Here is an 11064-nt window from a genome sequence, read left to right as displayed (position 1 = left end):
GTAGGAGGGTCATGTTTTCAGCATTTGGGGCGAATCGTACACTTTGATAATATAATCATAAATACTTTATAGGCTTTAAAAGACTAAAATACCAGAACTTGTATACTGTCAATGCCATCAGAGCTGGTTTACGAGTCATTACACATGATAGCTTTGACTCATTTTGATCTAAAATCATACTTTATGGCTGGATCATCCTCCTTGGTTAGTAGATTTCTTTGTATAGTATTCGTTTGTTTTTTACCTCCCAAATCCAAACCTTTCAAAAGAATGGGAATTTGTTGTCACTGAGGATACATGGGAAAACAGCAGTGATATAGGATCTGAGGGAAGTTATAAAATAGGACTTTCTTAAATGCTTTCTTTAAAGGTGGCATTTGGGAATACATCTGTAGATTTCCAGCCAACTACTCAGGGTTTAGTTCAATTCAACTAACTTTTATTGGGCATTTACCCTGGACCAGGCACTGTGAATGGGCCTGGGAGTATAAAGATGAATGGGTTGTAGCTGTGGGCTTCACTTGTTTATAGCAGAATGTGATGAGTACAACAGTGTATATATATATATATATATATATATATATATATCCAAGTTCCATTACAGAGGAGAATATTGGTTCTATCTCTAGGTATTAAGGAGTGACATCTGGATTTCTTTCCAGGATAAACTGGTATTCCTCAAGCTGACAAGGTCTGGGGGAGCAAATGTCCAAGTACAGTATTAAGGAGCTTGACATTTTTGGAATTGGATGTGGTTTAGCATGACTGAAACACCAAGTTCAAGTTGGAGAGATGAGAGGTAAGAGAGGTGAGGTGAGAAGGAGTTGGCCCACTGTGGACCCGGGGAGGGCTTTGAACAATGGATTGCCACATATTGTTGCTCTAACAAATCTCCACAAATTTAGTGCCTTACAGCAATAAATATATTCTCTTACATCCTGGGGGTAAGAAATCTAGATTGGGTTGGCAGACTATCTCATTCCTTCTGGAGGCTCAAGGGAAGAATCTGTCTCCTTGCCTTTTCCAGCTTCTAGAGGCTGCCTGCATTCCTAGGCTGGTGGGCCACCCTCCACCCATCATTCCAATGCCTGGTTCCATTGTCACGTTACCTTCTCTGACTCTGACCTTCCTGCCTCCCTCTTCTAATACCCTTGTGATCACCTTAGGCCCAACTGGGGAATTCAGGATAATAATCTCCCCGTCTCAAGATCCTTAACCTAATCATATCTATAAAGTCTCTTTTGCTTTGTGAAGTTTGCCTTGTGTGCCTATGAAGTACATAGTCACAGGTTTCAGAGACTGGGATGTGAACCTCTTTGTGAGGCCACGACTCAGCATGCCATGAGCATTGTATCATTTTGGGAAAACCATTTGAAGATTATGAATAGATTATATCCCGATAGAATTGATTCTCAACTCTTAGCATGCAGGAGAATCAACTGGAGTGTTTATTTAGAGTGCAGGTGGTTCTGATCCTGTATCTGTAGGGTGAGTCTGGAAGCTGCATTCCTAACAGGAGTCCAGGTGATTCTGATGTGAATGGTTTCAGAATTACTCCTTGGGAGACACTATTCTGATGGCCGGACGGATAAGGGACTAGAGAGGAAAAGGACAGCAAGACCTGTGGATAGACTAATGCACTAGCACACAGTAGAGGGTGAATACATGCTTAATGATGAACAAAAACCTTCCCAAACCAACCGCAGGGAGACAGTATGGTATGTCCATTAGGGGCATATGCGATGGAGTTAGACAGATCTAGTTCTATCACACCTGTCACCGTGGCAAGTTACTTCATTTCCTAAGTGTCAGTTTCTTTACCTGAAAATGGAAATAATAATATCTATCTTATATGGTGGGTTTGAGGATTAAATATGTGTCGGGAAAGCACTCGGCTCAGTGCCTGGCAAATAGTAAGCAGTCACAGATAATGAGTGTTGTTGGAAGTATCATTATATCTAAGGGACAGATGTTATTTCTTAGCAAAATTCTCAATTTAATTCTAAAACGAATGCAGACTATCTCTGGGTTACTCATCTGTTACAACCTCATCCAAAGTTCTCTGGAAAACAGAACAAAAACAACAACAAAAAACCCAGGAAGAAGCCCCTTGGAACACAGAGTCAGTCCATCTTGCTTTTAAATTTATAAGCCAGTCCTCAGGACATGTTCCTCTTTGGTTCTACAGATGCTGTTTTCTAGCACTTTGTGGGCCTGAAGGTAATGATCAGTCTAAAGGCAGAGGATGTAGAAACAGCAGAGGCAAAGCATCAAATGCAATAGAGATTGAGGGGCCCTTAGGAAAGACCACTTGTCAGAACACACATGTGGAAATAATGGAAAATTCCACCTGCCAAAATATTGGGAGCAAGGAAATTTGATAAAATAGGACTCTGGGTTCAGATACTCCTCTACTTATAAACTTCGGAATATTAGGAACTTCCGGAGAAGTGGAAACCCAATTTATCTCCGAAGAAAAGATGGCCAGCTTTGCTGCCAGGTGATTTTGCCGGTCACACATAGGCACCACAAAGACGGGAAGCAGTGTGCTCCTCTGTGTGTATGAATACATGGATTTAGGAATAAGATTTTCAGCACTAATCTGTGACCAGGTAGAAGAGCTTCTGTCTTCTGATTCAAACGGAGTCCCTGTTTTATTAATTTAGTGGTGAAAAATCGTCCTTAAGAGAGTTTCTGTATAATGAGGTAAATACTTTGCCTGTGAAGAAGGTGGTGGGGAGGTCACATTGTGTCAGGAGATGGGAGCAAAGTGAAACCACTGGCAGCAGATGGTATCACCCCTGTGTCTTCATTCCCACTGTCAACCCTACAGATCATGAATACTGGGCATTCCTGGTGCAGAATGGGTAAGAATGGAAAGGTGTGCAAGAAAATCATATAGATGTGTGCACTTAGATTAGGTTAACGTTGGTAGCCCACTTGGTAGAACATTATTTGTTAGAAGAGCAAAGTGATCACCTATACCGAAGTCTAAGGGAATGTTTAACTTACTTAACATAAGATTTTCTTTCAGGTGTGAACCACCTGTTAATAATTGAATAATTGCTGTACAATGACTATTGACAATTATGCTTAGCTCTTCATTAAAGTTAGTCCTGAAAGGGCCAGTACTTGCCAATTTTTGTTAATTTTATCACAAGACTGTGTTCTGAACCATATTAAAACTGTATGTTTGGGAAAATATGGCACGGTTCCATTTGAAATAGTGTGGTCATACTGAATTACCCCATTTTACAGATGAAGAAATTGAAGAACTGACAATTAGCCTGCTCAAGATCCTATTGTAAGTTTGAGACTAGTAGAACCCTAGACAGGGAAAGGGAGACAAACCAAATAACATGTTTTCTAATAGTGAGCACATCAGAACTTTAGCAGTGAATATCCATGGGTTAACATGTTTAAACCATAGCAGAAGAGTGGCTTTACCTGTCTTTTTTAATTAACAATCTTTCTATTTATTTTTGAGAGAGAGAGAGAGAGAGCAGGGGAGGGGAAGAGAGAGAGGGAGACACAGAATCTGAAGCAGGCTCCAGGCTCTGAGCTGTCAGCACAGCCCAACGCAGGTCTCCAACCTACAAACCTCGAGATCATGACCTGAGCTAAATTCGAACACTTAACCGACTGAGCCACGCAGGCTCCCTACTTGTCTTTAATTAACCAGTAAATGCTCCTCAAAGACTTTAAGATACATTTATGATATTGAACTTGGGCAAGAAATCCAGAAAGAGAGCAGTCAGCAAGATGTATCCTCAGTGAAAGAAGGGTACATGTCAGTTTGGCAAATTTTGAACAACTGGCTCAACGAGATTTCTGTTTCTGGTGAATGGAATATCTCAGCCTTTAACCAACCTCCTCTCTACTGCTGATGTTGCTTTTTGATATTTCTCTGCTCATTTACACCTCACCACAGGGCAGAGAGGGAAGATAAGGTGGAAATCAGTATTGGTCATGGATTAAGCCTCTAATTGCAGCTCTTAGGGGGACTGGGGAAGGAGGGTAAAATGAGGTCTGGGAGTTTTTTGTTGTTCTGTGTCCTTCTTCCCATCCCCCGTGCCATCCGTCAAGTTGCTGAGACAAGGTCTCTGGAAGTGTAGCTGAGCTGAGTTGAAATGTAAGTCAGACAAAGATGAGGTGTCTCTTTACTGCTTAAAATTTTTTTCCACTGGACGACTGAATTTACATTGGAAAGAAAAAAGGAAAATGTTTTAAATGGACCTAGTAATAGTGTTTTAACTTGGCAAATATTCTTGTGTGTGTATATACACACACTTGTAACATGTTCTCTAAATATTAAATTTTTAGTGATTTATGGAAACAGATGGAGATGTGATCCATATAGTCTTGTTTGGATAAATTGGTGTTAAGACTTCAGTTTTGGCCATCACTACCCAGCACTGCTTTTCTCCCTAATTAAAACTTAGGCGTCAGTCAAGAATTAGATGAACAATATTTTAACTTGTAGAACTGCAGATACTGGCTGATCTTGACTTCGGTAAAGTCTTGCCAGCTTTTACCATTTTCCAAGGACAGATGATGCCAAATGAAAGTTAGTTAACCGTTTAAATTGTTTGACAGTACTGCTTTAAGGAGTTCAATGAGGAAAAACAATGAATTCCTGGTTGTCTCAAATGCCTGGAAAATAGCCCCTTCTTCTTCCCTTCCACTGTCCCTCCCCTCCTTTCATTCCTTTTTTCCACAGACATTTGTTAAGTACCTAGTCAATGCCAAACATATGCCCTATGCACTGGTGATACATGTTATCAGGAATGTTTGGGGCACTGGGGGGGATGTAAGAGGGCAGAGCAAGGGGCTTTTCTTTGGTCTTGGGGAGTCCTAAGAGATTTATGATGTCACTAAGGAAGTGACATTTAAACCGGGTCTTAAGGGAACCTAGGTGAGAGGCTGGGGTGGGTGACCTGACAGGTTGTGTGCAAGGAAGAGCAGTCCAGGATAAAGGATGGCGTATGTGGCCTCTGAGGTCAGGGGAAGCTCAGCCGTGTCCAAAGAGTGGCCATGGCATGGAGATGGCGAGCGGACCAGGTGGTCGGAGGTGCCACGTCCTGCAGCCCTCTGCTCAGGTGTTGTGCAGGCCTAGAGGATCTCAGGGGCACTGGGGAGTCACACACGACAGTGAAGGCACCAGCATGCTGCTCTTCAGGGTTGGACCTGCTGCCGTGTGAAGAATAAATTAGGGGACAGGCAGGAGAAAATTAGGGGACCAGACAGGAGGCTCTTTAATTGCAGAGGGTGAGAGGTACCTGGATAAGGAGGGCAGTGGTGGAGGTGGATAAAAAGCGGGTGACGGTATACAAACCCCAGCTGGGCCCTGTGATCGCTCAGGTGGGTGGGTGGGTGAGGCCGAGCGGCTGCCCAGGACAACTCTAGCCTTTGTCCTGTGTCCTGTTTTTGGACTCGAACGAACACAGCGGACATCTCTTTCATCGTCTTGTGTCTTACCCGCCTTCCTCTTTGTGGAAGTAAGGAGTGGGGTGCCTTGGAGTTCCCTCTCTGTCCTGGCCACCTTCCTTGCTCTGACAGCAAGGGGGACAGATGCCATCACGGCCCATCTTCTGGAATTTCATGCCATCGCTGGCCAGCTTCCTTGGCATCGGCTCCTCTGTCACTGTCTTTCTCCTGTGCCAGCCTTTCCCCTCTAGGTCCCCTTCTTCAGCCTGGAGGCGTCTGTTACTTAGCTCCTTAATTTGGGTCATTTCAGTTCTAAATCTTCCAGGAGTCATACATGCCTCTTTGAGCCCTTGTCTTGAGTTGGGCCATGAGATTTCTTTCCTTCTCTTTCTCTGTGTCCTCCCCACAGGGACACATCTTGCTTCCAAAAGGAGCGTATGCCTGTGTCCCACATCAGACTACAGCCACGCCTTTCTCTGCAGAGTCGGGTGCAGGATACTCTTGTCAATCAAGGCATTTAGAAATGCGCATTTTTGAGGTATCCCCGTAAGGAATCATCTTGTACCATGGATCCTTCAGTCCCAGTCATTGGATGTCCCACTCTGCCCTGCCTCTTCCTCTGCCTTGAGCGTGAAGGCTCTGCTCTGTGCTGTGCCGTGTGGAAGAACAGTTCATGGTCTGTGTCCACAAGAAGCTGAGGGGCTAGTACTGGCCTCGGTGGGGCAGCCCCTCCATGCCCTGCACCACTGCATCGGTCAGCCTGGCCCAACGTCAGATGCATCAGGACGGACACTGTTGCTGGCAGCCCCTGGTGGCATGGTTGCCAGCTTGGTGTCGGCAAAGAATAAAGATGGTGACAGAATGAGAAGGGAGGAAAATAGTGGCTAGTAGACTTTAGGGCACATGTGAGACACCCGCAGGGAAGTCCCAGAACTATCTGGGAGGACTTTGAGGAGTAAGTAAGAGTGGTGGGGGCTAAGTCAGAGAGATACCATTTGCTGACTGATACCACCCAGTTGTACCATCCAGCTGATTGGTGAGTCCAGGAAACATAGTTTGTGGAAGAATAGTAAGTTCAGATTACCTTATGCTCTGAAGACTTGCACCTCTTCAGGGTGGTGCTCTGCAAATGGGATTCTGCGTTAGGTGTGGAATCTGACTCAGTAGAGCTGGTGGTAGTTGGGGTCAGGGTGCTGCAACTCTGCATCTGACGAGCTGCCAGAGGAGACCACTGCTGCTGGCCCCGGTAGCAAGGGGGCCCTTTGAGTAGCAAGGCTCTCTAAGTTAAGCATATAAATTGTATGTAGGGAGACTTGGTGGAAATCTTTGATTAGAAGCCTGGGATAGCAGAAACTTCAAGAGATTGTTTCCCAATTTGTAGTGCTGTAGGATACCAGAAGCATTTCGCTTTGGAGTCAGTCTGGTCTGAACTTCAGCTCTGGCATTCAGTACTGGGTGACCTTTGTGAGTTATCTAACCTTGTATGGTCTTGGTCCCATCATCTGTAAACTAGAAACCTCATAATAGCGCTTATCTCATAGGGGTTTTGGTTATATTACTCAGTTGAAAGAATCTGGGTTAAATAAAGTGAAACTAGTACCTTTACTCCAAGACTTATCAGAGCCTTTAATTTGCAAAAGTGATGCTCCAAGAAAGAGATATGAGTGGCATTTCCCAAACTGATTTTACCATTGAACTTCTGATTTTCTTGGAGACTTTGGTGGGCCTCTGGAATCCCTCTTTTAGGAGAATCGATCTGGTGGCAGACAGAAAGATGAGTTCCTTTGGGAAAGACTGTGGCTGGGGAATTCTCCAGGACTTAAGTCTGGAAAGAAGGGGTGCAGCAGAATGTCCAGGTGTTGAGCCACTGAGGCAGTGGGTGGGACAGAGAGGAAGGAGTGGCCAGAAAAAAACCTCTGAGGTTGAACCAGGCTGGAGACTTGCTAGAAATGAGGGTTAGGGGGAAGGAGAAGTCATGTAAGATTCTTTCCCACCTAGAGAGAAACAGAAGGCCAGGGGAGAGTGCCATGTGTTTAATTTTCCATCCTGATTTAAATTCTGCTGCTTCTTGCCCACAAACTAACAGCATGCCTCTTGAATCTCTAGGGCATTTTACAGTAAAGCCACATATTTTCTGAAGCTGGGTCAAGATTGAGCATATGAAATTCCTCAAGTGTGAAATTCTACTTAACCCCATTAATGCTTGTAACCCTGAGTAGGTATTGTTTATAATTCACTTCTAGTTAACCAGTGGGTATTTACATTTGCCAAATCTTTGCAGTTCCATCTCAAACTAGTTTATTTTGGGGGAGGAAATTTGCCTGCCTGTCAAAAAGCTGAGAAGAACCAGCCTCCCCTCCTACTCTGTGGTTTGCACATTTGGCTGTAATGTGTGTGTGTGTGTGTGTGTGTGTGTGTAACCGTCCTCTGAATTTCATAATACTTAGGATAGTCAAACCTTCTTTGATAAGCGCCTCTATGGTTTACCAGAGGTTTTGACATAATGATCTCATTTTATTCTGACAAACCATGAAATGGGTATTATTTAGCCTATCTGTTATTTTCCCTTATAAGGGGAAGGAAAGTGGAGATGGTATACAGTTTCATAGGCCGATCTATAGATACTTTCCTTCCCCTGGGAATTTTCTACAGCTTTTATATAGAGCTTTCATACATGGTTGGTACTGAAAATACTAAAGCAATTATTTGAATTACAAGGCTAAACCCATTTATGTGTAAGTGCAGTTACTGAACATGCTCACAGTGCAAAGAGCCTGGTTGAAATGCAGCTGGAATCACATTAGCTCCCTCATTCCTGCTCCCCAATCAAACTTGATACCGTAGTCCCACTTAAACACACCCCCACCACACATGCAAACGCACTCTGGTAATAAAGTCCCATGAGTCGGCATTCACTTTGGGTTTAAAAGTTTTGTAATGGCCTTTGGCTTTCTCTAAAGTAATTACTCTAGTTAATATTTTAGAATCACTTGATAAAAGTCCAAGATATAAATCTTTTTTGGGTGGCCATTCAAGAGCCCTCCAGGATGAATGGGAAGCTCTACATTTTCTGCAGATGGAGAACTCTGTGTTGGCCACCACCTAGATTTTAATTAGTGAAAGTCTCTCTCATCACACTTCACAACACCGATTTAGAAATCAAGCTTTCACATTCTGTTCAGCATTTATTAGTAAAAGCCACTGCTTGCGGCACATGTATTTTACTTTGTGTTGAGTCCTCTGAACTCTCCTGTGAGGCTAGGATTTGTGCCCCATTTTCAGATGAAGAAACTGACCTGGAGAGACTAAGCACAGAGGAGGAGTGCATTTCCACCGACTCCACAGCCTGCATCTCCCACTAGCTTGTTGGGCCGACAAATGCTGTTTGAGATTTTGTCTAGAGAGTTTAGGTTACCTCAGAAATATTGCAAAACATCCGATTTAACTTTCACGCTTTATAGTCTGTCTTCTTTTTGTCTTATACAAAAGGGAAAGAGGAAAAAAAAATGAAGGGATGAATTATTGTTGATAATTTAACCTTTTCATTTTAACGAGGAACTCGGCTGTGGCTTTTGATCTGTAAACATAGTGGACACATATGCTCATATAAGAGCCAGGATGTGGAATTGAAAGGGACCATACCAGTTGGGGGTCTAGGCAAGTGCTCCTGTGTCTTCTAGAGATTCCCCTTGAGGCTGGCGAGCCCATCCCCCACTTTTCATTAGGCCTCTGACACTTACAGTGTTCCCTTCTCAGGAGAAGGGATGTGTCTGCCTCACCCGGAAGTCTCTCCCTCATCTCCAGGTTGGGGCCAATACCGAGTGTCTCATAAGTGACTAAAATCCTGCTTTGCCCAGGACTGTCTTACTTTTAATGCTGAACGTCCCATGTGTCTGGAAACTCCTCGATCCAAGGCAAACCAGGGCGATTGGTCATCCCCTTGCCCCAGAGGGCCCCCAACACTGCAGTGCAATGGTGGGCCAGAACTCCCCTTGGGACCAGGCTGAAGCTGATCTCTAGGCAAGACTCATCCCTATAAGAGAGGTCACAGAACTCCCTCACCCTTAAGCCATGTGAGGTCACAATGAGAATGGCCATCTATGAACCAGGAAGTGGCCAGATATTGAATCTGCTGGTGCCTGGACTTCCTGGCATCCAGACATGTGAGATATAAATCTCTCCAGGTGCCTGGATGGCTTAGTCCGTTAAGCATCCAGCTTGAGCTCAGGTTGTGATCTTACAGATTGTGAGTTCGAGCCCCGTGTCGGGCTCTGTGCTGACAGCTCAGAGCCTGGAGCCTGCTTCAGATTCTATGTCTCTCCCTGTCTCTGCCCATCTCCTGCTCACATTCTGTCTTTGTCTCTCAAAAATAAACTTTAAAAAAATTTTTAAAAAAATGTCAGTTGTTTGTAAGCCCCCAGTTTATGACATTTTTGTTATAGCAGCCCAAACAAGAGAAGACATATGTCAAACCAGTAGCATTTTTATTTGAATTCTTCTCTGCTGATGCTCTGGTGTGAAGAGAAAACTGGATGTATGTGTCTATATATTTTCAAACCTGGCTCAGCTTTATAAGAATGTAATCAAACCACAGTTCATGTTGAGGAGTGTTTCTGAGTCTCAGAACGTAATGTAAAGTCTCCACATGTATGTGAGGGTGTGGCATGTGTCTGCGGATGCATTCACACAGTGAGGCTTCTTTGGCCTCCATGTTCTGAATATGAGAGGGGTGATTCTCAGCTCCCGAGAACAAAGTGCCTGTAGACTAACACCACAGCTGGGAATCAGATGCGTCTGCATTCGAACTCAGCCCCTGTCCCTGCTGCATGATCTCAAGCTGTAGGATCTTGAGGAGGCTGCTTAACATTTTGGACCCTGTTGTCTCATCTGTATAGTGGAACTGAACTTAGTGTTCGGGTTTGTTGTGAGGAATAAATACACTAACACACTGTGCCTTATTGATAGTGAGTACTCCATGCATTGCTATTATGATTTTTCTCATGGTATGCTAGTTGGCTTCATTAGTTTTAGCCCAGTTTTTGAGTATTTTACATAGATAACCTTAGCAAGCACACCACTGCTCTTTCCATCTTGTACTTGCATAGGGCCTTTGTTTGTCAGCAGGCTTTAAATGAGGTATCTCATCTGAAGTTTATAGCCACTCTGTGAGGTCAGCAGAAAGGCATTTCAATCCCCTTGGTCTAGGCTATAGGGGTGAGTCTGAAGTCCATGCCTCCCACTCACTCGTGTCGCTTCCTGACATACATGGGCTTGTCTAAAACAGGGGATATTTCTTTTTCATCTGAGGACAATGTGTACAGCAATTTCTCAGGTTTTTCAGAACCTTCTGAACCCAAATTAATCCACACTATTCCTCTGAAAGGAACAAAGGCAAAAAATACATGCTCTCTTGTTCATAAGAATTGCCAGGGTTCTTTTTTTTTTTTTTTTTTTTTAATTAAATGAGGATGGATACCTTCAGTCATCCACCCTCTTTTTAATTTCCTATGTTCAATTTGATTAAGATGTGTTTCTTGAAGATATGTGCTATCTGGTTCTTGTTGTATAAAAAGTTTAATATCTTTCCCCTTTTTATTGGGCTAGTAAGGCATTTGACATTAAAAATAATAGCTTTGA

At 43.6% G+C, this 11064-nt stretch overlaps 1 long non-coding RNA gene across 1 annotated transcript; it reads right to left on the bottom strand.

Annotated features, from left to right (window-relative positions):
• Positions 1-5231: 5231 nt before the first annotated feature.
• On the bottom strand, positions 5232-9448 carry LOC120229447. The gene is made up of 2 exons (XR_005527733.1): positions 9296-9448; positions 5232-7421 (listed from the first exon to the last, which is right to left on the bottom strand). It is a non-coding gene; the product is annotated as an uncharacterized LOC120229447 (long non-coding RNA).
• Between the last annotated feature and the right edge of the window lie 1616 nt (positions 9449-11064).

Source organism: Hyaena hyaena, unplaced genomic scaffold (genome assembly GCF_003009895.1).
Source record: "Hyaena hyaena isolate Hyena2069 unplaced genomic scaffold, ASM300989v1 scaffold_32, whole genome shotgun sequence".
Taxonomy (NCBI): Eukaryota; Metazoa; Chordata; class Mammalia; order Carnivora; family Hyaenidae; genus Hyaena; species Hyaena hyaena.
The sequence above is the reverse complement of the archived record's forward strand: the minus strand, read 5'-3'. Positions and strand labels throughout refer to the sequence as shown.